The sequence below is a fragment of the Lissotriton vulgaris genome, chromosome 5, assembly GCF_964263255.1.
Source record: "Lissotriton vulgaris chromosome 5, aLisVul1.2, whole genome shotgun sequence".
NCBI classification, from domain to species: Eukaryota; Metazoa; Chordata; class Amphibia; order Caudata; family Salamandridae; genus Lissotriton; species Lissotriton vulgaris.
In genome coordinates this window covers 96,039,384-96,053,456 of record NC_141693.1, presented here as the reverse complement: position 1 = coordinate 96,053,456, position 14,073 = coordinate 96,039,384, and positions in this window count along the sequence as shown.

Sequence of the window (14,073 nt, the reverse complement as noted above, 5' to 3'; positions counted from 1 at the left end):
TTTTTTGACTGCAATTGCAAAACATTCTTAAATGGCTTGTGAGTCGCTATTTGGAAGGGAACGTCCCTTCCTTATATTGCAACTTGCTAAATAGGCTTTGTACATGGTCCTTTAGGTTTTTGCATGCACAAACGGGTAGCAAACCTGTTTACACATGCAAAAACGGGTCGTACATCTGGCCCCTTAACCCTTAATTGAAAAGTATGTGTCTGTTATGTTTATAATAAAACATCCTATAGTTATTTTCTTTATGAAAACTGAATAAACACTCTGTTATTTAGTCCGCTCCATTTCGCTCTTTTGCTCTCCCTCGCCCTCTCTTTCCAGGTTTCCACATCCCAAAGTTTCTATTTTGGACATGCAGACACACATTTGCACATGCGCAAACTAGTGAAAGGAGTTGCATCATTCTGATCTCTTTATTGAAAAGGAGGTTCCCCCTATTTGGGAATTCGAGTGTCAATGGAGGTGCCTGTCTATAGCGGTGAGTATTTCAGAAGTTTTACTTCTTTTTTTTTTAACTTTTTTTTCCATTTTCATCGTATAATACATTCCATCTTAGTTACTCACTACATACATAAACTTGCCACTGTCTTTTGTAGATTAATACAAGAGCATCAAAAGCAAAAAACGTATACTGTAATCCTTGTACATTAACATACCAGTGTGCCACATTTATCTAGGCCCCATAATGTTTGAAAGAACATACACCTACAGAAGTTACTTGGACCCACCCAAGGCGAACAAATTGCACCGACCGCCCAATACAGAGTAGCATAATTTAACAATTATATGCAACATGTTCCCATTACTGGATATACCTTACTTCACCCCAGCGGGGAAGAGACCGTCTGGCTGTTGCAAAGTTTAAGTTTTCCAAGTAGGCCTAGTAGGGTCCCCATATATTTTTAGGGCGAGACGCTATTGGCTGGGTTTCTGCATATAGATCACTATTTGTGTTGCAGTAGGCAAGACTCTAGAGCCAGGTTTTTAATGTAGGTGAAGTTTTGCAGCCCCACTTAACCCTTATCTCTCTCTTAGCAAGCAGTAACGCCATAGCGGTAAATTTGCAGACTCCTTTTGGGAAGTCGGGCACGCATCCCATAGTATCTCCATCGGTACGCTGCTGCCCACAGCCCCAAACCCAAATAACACACAGACACCAGGTATTGGAATGAAGAAGCTGCAGGTTTATTTGTTATACAAATAGAAGGTGGGTTATCTTACAGGCGATCCCGTTTGCCCCGCAACCCCTCGTTGCAAGGTACCTGAAGTTTTAGCCAAAGAAACACCAGCGGCCATAGCCCGGTGTTGAACCTGGGAACATAACTCCTCCCACCGGTGGACCTATCATCCACCCGCTCCGCCCTCTGAACAAGGGAGAGTTAACTCACACCTTCCCCAGCTGGGCGGCGCTCTATATGGCAAGCCCCCGGTTGCTCAGGTTTACAACCGCCCTAAGGACTAACGGGGCGCCGTCGTACCCCAAGTTCCCAAGAAGGACCCCCTTGGAGCATGTATGACTTATGCACGGTGCGCTTTGCACTGGAGGCTTCAGGTCCTGTTCCTGCGCCATTTCCTGTTTTTGGGATCGCCCTGTAACTCCTCCACAGCCCTGGGTGTGGCGACCGCTGCACCCAGAGCCCCCACCACTTAGCTCCCTGGATCTCCTCTATTTGCAACTTGCTGCCTCTAGCGCTTCCCCCAGGTCCAGCCCACCGCATTCAACGGATTTCGCATGCAGCAGGCCGCCCAAAATTTTCCTCAGGTCAGGATTGTGGACCAGATTTTAATATAAATAATTTTATTTATTTTGAAGCCATACATCTCCTGCACCGCTTCCCGCTGCTGTTACAGTTTCTTATAGGTGGTGCGAGATAGTGAACTGGACTAGGATGTAGTACCTAGATATGCCAGGTGGGGATCTGTTTTGAAATACTCAGGGTTGGCAGTGAACTTGAAAAGTTTAATGGTTTTATTTATACTACTTGATTTTGTATTGCCGCAAGAGGTTTCCCCTGTGCATGAATGTCTTGTTAAGTAACTAGGAGGAGGGACATGCCGTGCCAGATATATTACTGTATTTATTAACCATGTGTTACTTGCTTAGGGTTAGGTAACATGCTTGGTGTTGTTAAATAGGTTCTATACTGTATGGGTGCTATAATCGAGAGAACTACTGGTGATTGGGGTGGTGCCAGCGTAGAGACTAGCTAGTCATCCTTGCTGTTACCCTCCTTGAGGGCTATATTCTCTGCCAATAAGAGAAGAAAGCCCTCGTACTGTACTGACCTCGTACTAAGGGTTGAGCTGTACTCCCTTTTAGTATATAAGTTAGTTATTAAATTCTTTACTTGCAGCAAAACCTGTGGTTCAGCAGTGCACTTTATTGATCCAGATTAAAGGACCTGGCGTCCAAAGGCATGACTGTGAGGTATTATTTGCACCAAAAGATATTACTTAGCAGATACCTGCTTACTGCATGAGCTCCCAGATTATCTCACTCGGATACCCATGAAGGACGAGAATTACAAGCACTATTCGCCAAGGCAGACATAAGCAGAGAACTAACGACAAGCTCTTACAAGTTGTTGATGCCCTCACTCGAATAATTGTGAGATCCCCATGGAACGAATGAAGGGGGTTCCTAGTCTTTGCAACTGAGGTGTCCCTAACGAAAAGTTGGAAGTTTCCTACTCTTCGCACTAGGATGTCCCTGTCCCAGAACAACCTAACAGTCCCAGACCGCAAGTAAACCGTGTTACACTTTGCGTCACCTGGATACATATTTAGGACCTCTAATTCCAATGTATTGTTCTTATGGGGCAATCCTTGAATATATTTCTACAATAAATGTTTCTTGACGCCTGTTGATCATCGCTTGAAGGATTCCTAGTCTATGTAAATGGGTAGTCCCTATCCAGGACCACCTATCAGTCCCAAACCGCCCAGTAAGTAATGTTACAAATCACGTCCCTGGATGCATTCTGAGGACCCCTAAATCCAATGTATTGGTCTTATGAGATAATCCTTGCATATATTTTAACGTAAAATGTTTCTTGTCGCCTGTTGCTACTTGCAGCATCGCCTGCGAAATATATACTTGTGTAATGTGTGCGATTCTTGTCTGAGGTCCTATAAAGGGTTTTTTTTTTCCCACCATAACGAAACCCTCTTTCACACTCTCGCAGGCAGGTCTATGTTGGATATACTATTGAACTCTACAGCGTTCTGTTTACTATGATCAGGTGCATTGAGGCTAATTTTAATCATGCTATATTCCGTGGGGGGGATATATGATAACTGGCCATCCCCAGGGATGCATCAGTTATTTTGCGCCGCAGCTCCACCACCCATGGTGCAAAAACGGCACAGATGCATGACGCATCTGTGCCGTAAAGGTGGCGCATTGCTGGAATTGCGTCACCAGCGCGACGCAGCTCCAGCAAGTCTCGGGGGTGCCCTATCTGTCCAACGCTGCATCAAGCCCTACGCCCGCTTCAAGCAGGCGCAGAGTTTTGACGCAGCATTGGCCTGAAAGTGACTGAGTGAAATCTTATAGATTTAACTCAGCCATTTTTGCGAGGCGCCCCTGCCCCGGAACGCCCACATGTGGCGCAGGGCTTTACAACGTGACGCATCTGCCTAGATGCGTCGCGTTGTAAATTGGCCGTAGGGTTGCGCCACATTTATGCCGCAGTTGCGTGACTCAAACGTGGTGCATTACCAACATAAATCCGCCCCATGTTTTTGCCATAATATTTCTTAAATAAGCCTTTAACTGAGGCAAGCGTCTAGCCTTCTTACTGGTATTGTTACAATGTAATATATTTACTGGCAGGCCTAGGGGTCTCGGCTACCTCCTGTGATTCTGGGCGAATCCTTCAATCACCCCGTGTCCACCACAAATCTAATGTGTCCCTGTGTGTCGCAACTGGGGCTCGTGTGGTGCTCGAATACTCCGGGTCATGTTTGCGCTATATAAATCGGCCTAATATAATCATAATAAAGTGCTACTTAAATGTATCTAGATGCATGATGTGGATACCTAATGAGGCCAAGGCAAAGTGTTCTGTCCTGGACTTTTCTTTGGCAACCTGTTTTTAGGATTGATGCCGGACCTGGGGTAAGGTAACCCGCACCCAACCTGCCGATCCCTCACCGCTTTTGTGGAACCTGAGAGCTTTCTGCAGGACTGCTAGTTTGTTATTGCCTTGCCTATTTACCCGTGTGTCCCCAGTGCCTGTTTAGAACTCCCACTTCCAATAACTCCTAACTGCAGGAACCTAATCTGATGTACTAGGTGAAAACGCGTAAGCGTTTTACTGCAATATACTATGACTTATGAAGCCACATTATTACATTAGCGCCTGAATTTATATGCTCCGCACGTGATTGTATTCAGCCACTATCTCTCCTTGTTTGCCAGAATCTTTGTCCGTAACACCCAGAGGGGTGCAGCCTGTGCTTGTTAGGTCTTGAATTGGGATGGAAAACTGGATAATACGTCGAGTACTTCCGGTCTTGAATGGTAAGACTGGACGAACTTTAGCGAGTCTCGTTGACTTAAATCAGGGGCAGAGAAGGGTGGCACTGCTGCAGAGCATCCTCTGTCCTCCCCTGACTTCCCCGGATGGTGCTTCTTTCGTCAGAATGCGGCACCACATACCAGTCGTAAACCGACTACTACCTCCTCACCGGCATCCTTGTCCGCAGCACGATATCTCGCTCGCGTGCAGGCAGGTTTGTGGAGTTACCCTGCTTTCTTTCCGTGATTTTCATTGAACAATCCTTAAAAACACCATAAAAGGCAGCCCGGCCTTGCCAGGCAGAAAGTGTTGATTAAAGGCAGGGCTGGGGGCAGCGCGAATGTCATAAGACGGAGTGAAACTTGAGCGGAAGAAAGACATGTGACTTAAATCAAGGATCAGTATCTACCTTGAATCCTTTAAAATGGGAAGGAAAGTAGCAATACCTATCTACACCTTTCCCACAACTGGCGTAATATTTCACACACCGCTCCTATATCAGTAGCACGCCATGCTAATCGTAGATAAAGCTGCACAACTTCGAATAACATGAAATGTCCAAATGACAACCGTTCAGACAGAAATTAATTTCTGCTCAACCCTTCCTTTTTAGCACTGGCTTTCCCGCAGTTTGGCAAAACCGGGCCAATCATTGTGTACAACGTGCCCTTTGACAGGTGAGATGAAAGATGCCATCGCCTGTCCCTTACTCCTGACCCTACCTTAGCGAGCGGTGACAGATATAGTCCGGCATGGCCCTTCACTTGACACGCCTCGTTGTCTATTCCTCTAGTAGGGACCGCAGTCACATCGGCAACGGGACGTGCCCGGGTATGCAAAACAAGCCGTGCTTGTTTTATTTTTTATAAGCAAACTTATCCTAAAATATGTATTCACTAGATCAACCCGTTGTTCGTTTTAGGCTTACCTCATCCTAACATAAAAACGGATGTGTCTGTGGCAACTGGCACTGCGAGTACCATATCATTTCAGACAGCATGTGTGCTCAGCTCGTCTTCCATATTTGTTATTCGCTCATCCCTCAGGCCGCGCGGTCATGGGTGAGGATATGTAGCTCCATAGGTGTACTTCTAGACGCGTGGCTCTCTGGACAGTCTGATTGAATGCACAGTCCGTGCTGCAAACTACATCAGCTGCACACGGCCCTCAGCATGAGCACTGCGTTGCCTGTAATGTGTTAGTCTGTGCAATACAGTGATTTGTGAAGTGTCATACTGATTAACTTCACCTGGAAACTCCAGGGCTAGAACTATGCCCGGTTACTCACCGGTAATAACCATTACTCCGAGTCCTGGTCTCCCCGTCCCATTCCTGATACATAAGCAGCTAGTCTGCTCTACAGAACCCCTACCTAGCTGAGCTGTTGGCACTTCCCCCTAGGATGACGTCACCATCACGTGACTACAAAAGGGGGAAGTGCCGGAAGAATCATCCTGAAAATACCAAAGACAACAGAACGAAACACATACAATCACCCACAGAAAACCCAAACCAGGGAGGGAGGGAAGGGCTCAGGAATGGGACGGGGAGACCAGGACTCGGAGTAATGGTTATTACCGGTGAATAACCGGGCATTACCTCCTCGTCCTGGTCTCCCCGTCCCATTCCTGATACATGAGCCCATACCCAAGCACATGGTGATTGTAAGAAAAAAACAGACCAGAAGAATGTCAGAAAAACAGGTCCATTTTAATCAAAGCAAACAGTACAAAACTATAAAGCAAGCACTGCAGACAGGACACTAGTCCCAAAGGCAGCGGAGGCCGCCATCCCCAACTCCAGACGATAATGGGCAACAAAAGTGTGGGGAGAAGCCCACGTAGCAGCATTGCAAATGTCTCGCAAAGAGGCACCCCTGAACATGGCCCAGGAGGACGAAACGCTCCGAGTCGACCGACCCTGAACAGAAGAAGGCAGGGGACATTGGACCGAATCATAGGCAGAAACCACTGCGCCCTTGACCCAACGAGACAAGGTGGACAAAGAAGGGCGAAGCCCCAGACCCGACAGGCCGTAGGTGACGAACAGGGAATCAACCTTACGGAAACCTGCCGTACGCTCCAAGTAGATGTGGAGAGCCCTCAACACATCCAAAGAATGGAGTAGCTCCTCCTCAGGAGAGGCAGGAGCAGGAAAAAACACAGGGAGAACAATATCCTCCTGACAGTGAAAAGTGGAAATCACCTTAGGGAGAAAAAACTGACTCGGACGCAGAACGACCTTGTCAGCGCAGAAGCGCAAGAAGGGGGGAGAAGCCATCAGCGCACCAATCTCACCAACCCTACGCCCAGAGGTAATGGCCACCAGGAAGACAACCTTGGCAGAAAGGAACTTCAGGGCCACGGAGTCCAAAGGCTCAAACGGGGGACCCGTCAAAGCCCGCAGAACCAAGGGCAGATCCCAAGGAGGCACAGGGGAACGGGAGACAGGACGTAGAAGCAAGAAACTCCTCAGAAGGCGAGCCACCAACGGGGAGACAGATGAAACAGAGGAACCCCGAAAGGCTAGAACGGCAGCCCATTGCGCCCGCAGGGGAGAAACCGCCAGTCCCAAGACAAAACCATCCCGGAAGAAGTCCAACACCCGCACAGCTTCACAGGAGGCAGGAGAGAGACCCCTCCCAAGACACCAGGTGGAAAAATTCTTCCAGTGACGGGCATAAGACTTCAAGGTGGAAGGACGCCGGGAAAGCTGAAGACACTGGGCAACCTCCAACGAGCAACCCAGACCCAGCAAACTCAACCTCTCAAGTGCCAAACCCCCAGTCGGAGGCGATGCAGGGAGGCAAGACTGAGAAGAGGAGCCCGCAGGGGGGAGGGAGACAGGGGAAACCTCCAATGAGGGCAAATGGCAAAAGTCAGCAGCAGGGGAAACCAAGACTGCCGAGACCACTCCGGAACCACCAGGAGAACCTCCGCCCGATCCAAACGAATCTTCCGGAGGACCCTCGGAATTAAGGCAAATGGAGGGAAGGCAAACAGCAGACCCCCCGACCAAGGAATCGAGAAAGCATCGGTCGCCCAAGCAAATGGAGACGGAATGACGCTGCAAAACAGAGGAAGAAGGGCGGAATCCTCCGAGGCAAAAAGATCCATCCAAGGAAGGTGAAACCGGAGGACAATCTGCCCGAACAGATCCGGGGACAGACAGAGGGACACCGAGGAGGGGAACACCCTGCTCAAAGTATCCGAAGGCCCATTCTCCTTCCCCGGAAGATAGACCGCCGTCAGAGATAACAGATTCGACTCGGCCCAAAGGCCGATCTGACGGGACAGGAGAAAGAGAGAATGACACATGCCCCCCAGGTGAGTCACATAGGAGCGAACCACCTGATTGTCGGTCTGCACAGAGACCGCCCGACCCCGAAGGAGAGGAGCGAACCAAAGGAGAGCAAGCCAGACCGCTCTCAACTCCTTCCAGTTCGAGGACTGGAGGGACTCGAATCGGGACCACCGACCCTGACCCTTGGAAGAACCCAGAACAGCCCCCCATCCCAATGCACTCGCATTTGTGGACAACACGACCACAGACTGAGGGGGAAGGAGAACGAACCCCCCGGAAAGGGAGAGAGGAGACAACCACCACTGTAGATCCGCCCGAATCCCCGGAGTGACAGGGATCAGAGTCTGGTAGTCCAAGGAGGCGGGATCCCAGTGAGACAGGACATGATGCAACAGGGGGTACAGATGCAGTCTGGCCCAAGGAAGCAGATGTAGAGTGGACGCCATCTCCCCCTGACTCCGCAACCAGAGACGGGCAGACACCTGCGACTGGGAAAGAAGCCAAGAAAGGTGGCGAAACAAAGTCAACTGGCGCTCCTGGGAGAGGAACACCATGCCCAGGTCCATCCGGAAGAAAGCCCCCAGGAACTTCAGGGACTGAGAGGGCACCAGGGAGGACTTCCGGTGGATGATAAGGAAGCCAAAGAAACCCAGTAGATGACACACCTGGGCCACATCCGACAGAGCCTGCGAAAAAGAGGGAGAGACAATCAACCAGTCAGCCAGATATGGAAACACCAGCAGCCCCCTGGAATGAAGAATACCCACCAGAGGGGCCAGGAGCTTGGTGAACACCCTGGGCGCAGAGGACAGGCCGAAAGGCAGCACCCGGAACTGGTAGTGATGGGTCTCCACAGCAAAGAGCAGAAAACGCTGGTCGGCAGGATGGACAGGAACATGCAGGTACGCAGCCATCAAATCCAGGGACGCCAGGAAGCCACCCGGAAGGACCAGAGGTAGGATGGACTGGAGGGTCAACATCTTGAAAGGTCGATGGACGACGAAGCGGTTGACACGCTTCAGATCCAGAACAGGACGAAGATCCGAAGTGTTCTTCTTGGAAACCAGAAAGAGGATTGAGTAGCAACCCTCGCCCCTTTCCAGCTGTGGAACCTCCACAATAGCATTTTTCTCCAACAGGAGTCGAACACCTGCCAACAAAGACACTCTTCGCAAAGGAAGATGGGGCAGGGGAGTCCGAACAAAACCCGGAGGAGGAGGAGAGGAAAACTCTATCCGGCAACCTTCCGAAACAGTCTGAACCGCCCAGGCATCCGGAACCGACAACCACTGGGCGCAGAAGCACTGGAGTCGACCACCAACGGGTAAAGGCAGACAGTCATTGTGAAGAGGAGGAAGCAGGGGTGGCAACACCGGCAGCGGCCCGGGGCTTGGCATTTCCAGGGCCCCCCCGGCCACGACCCCTGCCTCGAAAGGGCTGAGAAGCGCCACGAGCAGGAGGCCCAAAAGCGCGACGATAACCAAACCCACGCCCCCGAGCAGGAGGACGGATCGGAGCCACCAGCTTGCGGTTCTCCGCGGACTGCTTGACCATGCCCTCCAGCTGAGGACCGAACACCTTAGAACCTTCAAAAGGCAACTTAAGGAGGACCGACTTCAGTGAAGAGTCCGCCTTCCAGGAACTCATCCAAATATGACGCCGGGCAGCAATGGAAGCACCAGAAGCGGCGGCCGCCGCCCCCAAATTGTCGAAGGAAATGTCCGACAGGTAACGCACCTGCATCTCCATCAAAGACAGAAGAGGAGTGGCATCCTCGCCGTCGTTCAGCAGAACAGACAGAGACTGGAAGTCCTTAAGGAGCGACTGAACCATATAGTTGGAATACGCAGTCGCCCGGACAGAGAAATTAGAAGCAGCATAGAAACGCTTCACTGCCCCTTCAACACGCTTATCCACAGCGTCCGAAGGAAGGGCGTCTTCAGAAACAACCAAACCCTGAGAGGAAAGGCCAGCCATCAAATTGTACACTTTCACAGCCTGAGGGAACTCATCAGCAAAACCCTCAAGAGGGTAACGTCTGGACAGGAAACGAGGAAAAGAAGACTTGTCCACCTCCTTCCATTCGTGAGACAGTACATTGCGCACTGCACCATGCAAAGGCAAAGTATCCGGAGCAGGCTGGACATACTGCGTGAAAAAGTCATCCTCAACAACAGTATCCGCAGGAGGAGAAAAACCCAAGTTGGACCTCACATGGGCAAACAGGTCAGCGAGCTCAGCACCCTGAACAAAACGACCACGGACACCCTCATCCTCACCAGGATCAACGTCATTCTCAGGAGCATCTTGTGGATCTAAAGACACACGAGGCACCTTGGGAGGAGGCCCAGCCGCGTCCCTAGCCAGGAAAGCAGCAGCCACAGCCTCATTAATAATGAGGCGCAGGGCATCAAGAGGAGCCGCAGAAGAAGAAGCATCCGATTCCATAGCGGAAGCAAAAAGTCCAAACAACACTCCCAACAGGCATAAACAAGGACAAAAAACATCCCAACCAGGACCCCAGATATAGCCGAGGACCCGAACACCTGTGGGAGGAGAAAAAAACCAGGCCGGTATAAAAAGCCAAGCCAGCCGCCAAAATCGCCCCCTTAAAAGATGCAGGACACCAAACTCCACAGAAAAGCCCCTGTCCGCTAGAGCAGGGCGAAAAATGGACCGGAGAATGCCCAGGAACGGCCGCTGGAGCAGGCCAACCCAAGCACCATGAAGCACAAACAACAAAAACGGCCGCTAACGCGAGCCGCGTGTAAATAAGTGCCCCCAAACAGAGCCGGCTGCTAACGGGAGCCGCGTGAAAGAAAGAAGCCCCAAAACGGAGCCAGCGCGGGGGAAACGGCAGCGCATCAAGCACAGGCGGCCGCTAGAGCAGGCCGCCGTAAAAACAAAAGAAAACAGCAAGGAGACTTACCAGGACACAGGAAGCCTCCAAACAGCACAGCCAGGAACGCGGTCGTAGATTGCAGAAAAGAAAAAACAGGATGATTCTTCCGGCACTTCCCCCTTTTGTAGTCACGTGATGGTGACGTCATCCTAGGGGGAAGTGCCAACAGCTCAGCTAGGTAGGGGTTCTGTAGAGCAGACTAGCTGCTCATGTATCAGGAATGGGACGGGGAGACCAGGACGAGGAGGTAATGCTCTTCTTATCTCTTTACGTTTCAATTACATCTTGCACTTAACGGTGTACTGAGCATGTACGCACAATACTAATATAAATAACGCCACATTACAGTTATTACCCCGAAAACAGTAATGGGCAGTATGCTAACCTTCTGCTACCAGGTGGCAAGCACGCACTACAATTCCGACCAGCCGTCAATAATTACGCGGCGTCTTGTTATCAGCACACGTTGCCTGTGGATCACTATCCCAGGAGGGTGGATTCACGGGTAGGCGTGACCTCCTTCCCTACCATGATAGCAAGTTCTTTGCAAACGGAATGCCGGAAGGTCCGATCCTAACGCAGTTCCAAATGAGATGTGCAAAATCAGCATGTGGAGCCCCACATTTCAGGCAGGTGTGTTGCCTATCTGGGTCAATGCTGTGAATTCTTTCTGAAGACATATAAACCCTCTGCAGGAATTTAAAATGCAGTAACCTATGACGACTGTTTAAGGAGATTTCTTTGGTTTCTGCACAGCTAAATTCCCAATGCGGGTCTGATACTGGGTGCCCCAGATCCTGCTGCCATGCCTCCCGAATCTTAGCGTCTTTGCTAGGGACTATGGCCACGCATTCCCGGTGCATTTTAGAAACTATCCGTGCACTGTCAGCCACAGTGATCACAGTGGTCAGTGGGCTAAAGCTGGCTAGCTCCTGGGGGAATTCAGCAATGGTGGCTCTGAGGGCAGAGTGGACCCTGTTCAGAATGAAATGGTCCATGAATGTGGCCTCGCTGAATCTATTCTCCTCAGTACCTGAAAAGGCATGGCCCCCAGTAAAAAGGTCCCCAATCTTGCATACCGAGAATTTAGTTAGTGTGCATTGCAGGAGCTTTTCTTGTATTATGGGGATCCATGGGTCATTGAGAATTGGAATGTCTGGTGAGTAAAGTGTGGCTGCCGCAGTAACCCGGACCAGTTTCCGCCATGCCCAACTGGTGGTAGAAACCGCCTGGATGTCACAGGGGTCTCTGGGAAACCCCTTAGGCAATATGGTCGGTAGCACCTCTTGGGAGAACAAGGTCTGCTTCGGGTCTAATATAAGGAAGTCGAGAATCTGGATGATACCAAGCATGCGCGAAGCTGCACTGTGCCAAGTAATACATTTGAAGATTCGGCACTCCATATCCCTCTCTCCCGTAAGGCAGTGGTATGGCATCCCAGCTGACCCTGGGCCTCTTACCGCCCCATGTTAGGCGGATCATTTGAGGATGGAGTGTGAGGAAAAAGCTATTAGGAAGTGGGATCGAAATATAGTTGAAGAGATACAGAAATCTTGGGAGTACAATAGTTTTAATCAAAGCCACCCGACCAGCGAGGGGGAAGGCGAATCCATTTGTCTACCTGTAGCTCGAGGTTATGTGTTGCGAGACCATAATTTAAACGGACAATTTGATCTGTATCCATGTGAATATGGATCCCTAAGTATCGTGTGGAGTCCGCACACCAGGCAAGTTGGAACTCACAGTCCCATTTCTTGGTGCATGGAGTGACTGGGAGTATTACTGACTTGCCCCAATTGATCCCCAGTCCTGAATACCCTCAAAATTGTATTCCTCTGTGTAAGTGGCACTCTTGAAGGTGTCGAACCAGGGGGTCCATTGCTAATATAAACAGCAACGGGGATAGCGGGCAGCCCTGCCTGATGCCCCTAGAAAGGCTAAAGGACCGTGATATTGTACCGTTCAACCTGAGTTGGGCTGTGGGGTTCCGATATAATGGTGATAAATCCCTTTAGCATGCCCATCCTACACATCACTGCCAAAAAGGATGGCCACTCAAGAGAATCAAATGCTTTTTCCGTGTCAAGTAATATAGCCACTGCCGGCACTTCGGGTGATATTCTGTGCAAGACCGCAAATAAAGACCTGAAGTTGAGTGCCGTCAATCCTTGAGGGACAAAGCCCAATTGAGCCGGGGACATTATTCAGTCCAGCAGCAGGGCCAAGCGCATCGCTATCATTTTCACTAGGATGTTATAATCCAAGTTAAGTAGGGAAAGGGGTCTATATGAACCGCATGACAATGGATCTTTGCCAGGTTTAGGGAGTAGTATGATTACCGCTTCAAGCAATGTAGGTGGTAGCTCCCCACACTCCATGGCCTCATGATACACTTCAAGCAAGCGTGGGGCGAACAGATCTTTATATGCCTTAAAAAAGTCACCTGAGAAGCCATCAAGTCCAGGAGCAGTGGAGCAATTTATGGCATCTATGGCGCTGGATATCTCCTCCGCCGAAAATGGTTCAGCGAGGAATTCTTGCATGAATTTTTCGAGCCAAACTAAGGCGATCTTTGATAAATATCCTTGTTGCTCAGAACTGTTGCTATCCCCCATATATGTGTACAAATTAGCGTAATATGACAGAAATTTGTCCCGGATGTCGGAGGTGATAGTGAGGGTTTGATCTGTTGACGAGCGGATCTCAGTGATGTAAGCCCGGGCAGAAGAGGGGCCTCAAGAGGCGGGCCAACGTCCGCCCCGGTCTTTCACCCTCCCCATAGCGGCGGGTGGCATTATATTTGGATAGGTAGGGAGTTTCTCGCACTGCAGCCTCCCTGAAATCGGTTTACAAGGCCAATCGTGTGTTATATCTAGTAGTATCTGGTCACGCCATCTGTTCCCTGTCTAGCACATCTAAACTCCTTTTCACGCTAGCTATCGAGGTTCTAAGATCTTTCAGAATCCCAGCATGCTTTGAAATACAGACGCCATGTATGTAGGCCTTGAAGGACTTCCATAGAGTAGCCCAACTGGTCACGGACCCTGTGTTTATGTCAAAGCAATCTACAATGGCTTCTCTAATCTCCGTTCGAAACAGAGTGTCCAGTAAGGCGCGACAAGGGAATCGCCACTGCCTCTCAACGCCTTCCGGTTGGGGCCTGTGAGGACAGATGTGGAGAAATCCAGTGGCTTTCGTCACCAGGAATCATGCGTGTGCGCACTACAGCTTGTCTTGAGGCCTCATAGAACCAAACCCAGATCGATATCAGGGAAGTGCCTACTTTCACTATGCCCTCTGAGCAGCATAAGACTCCGCCCTGTCAGGCCTACAAATCCA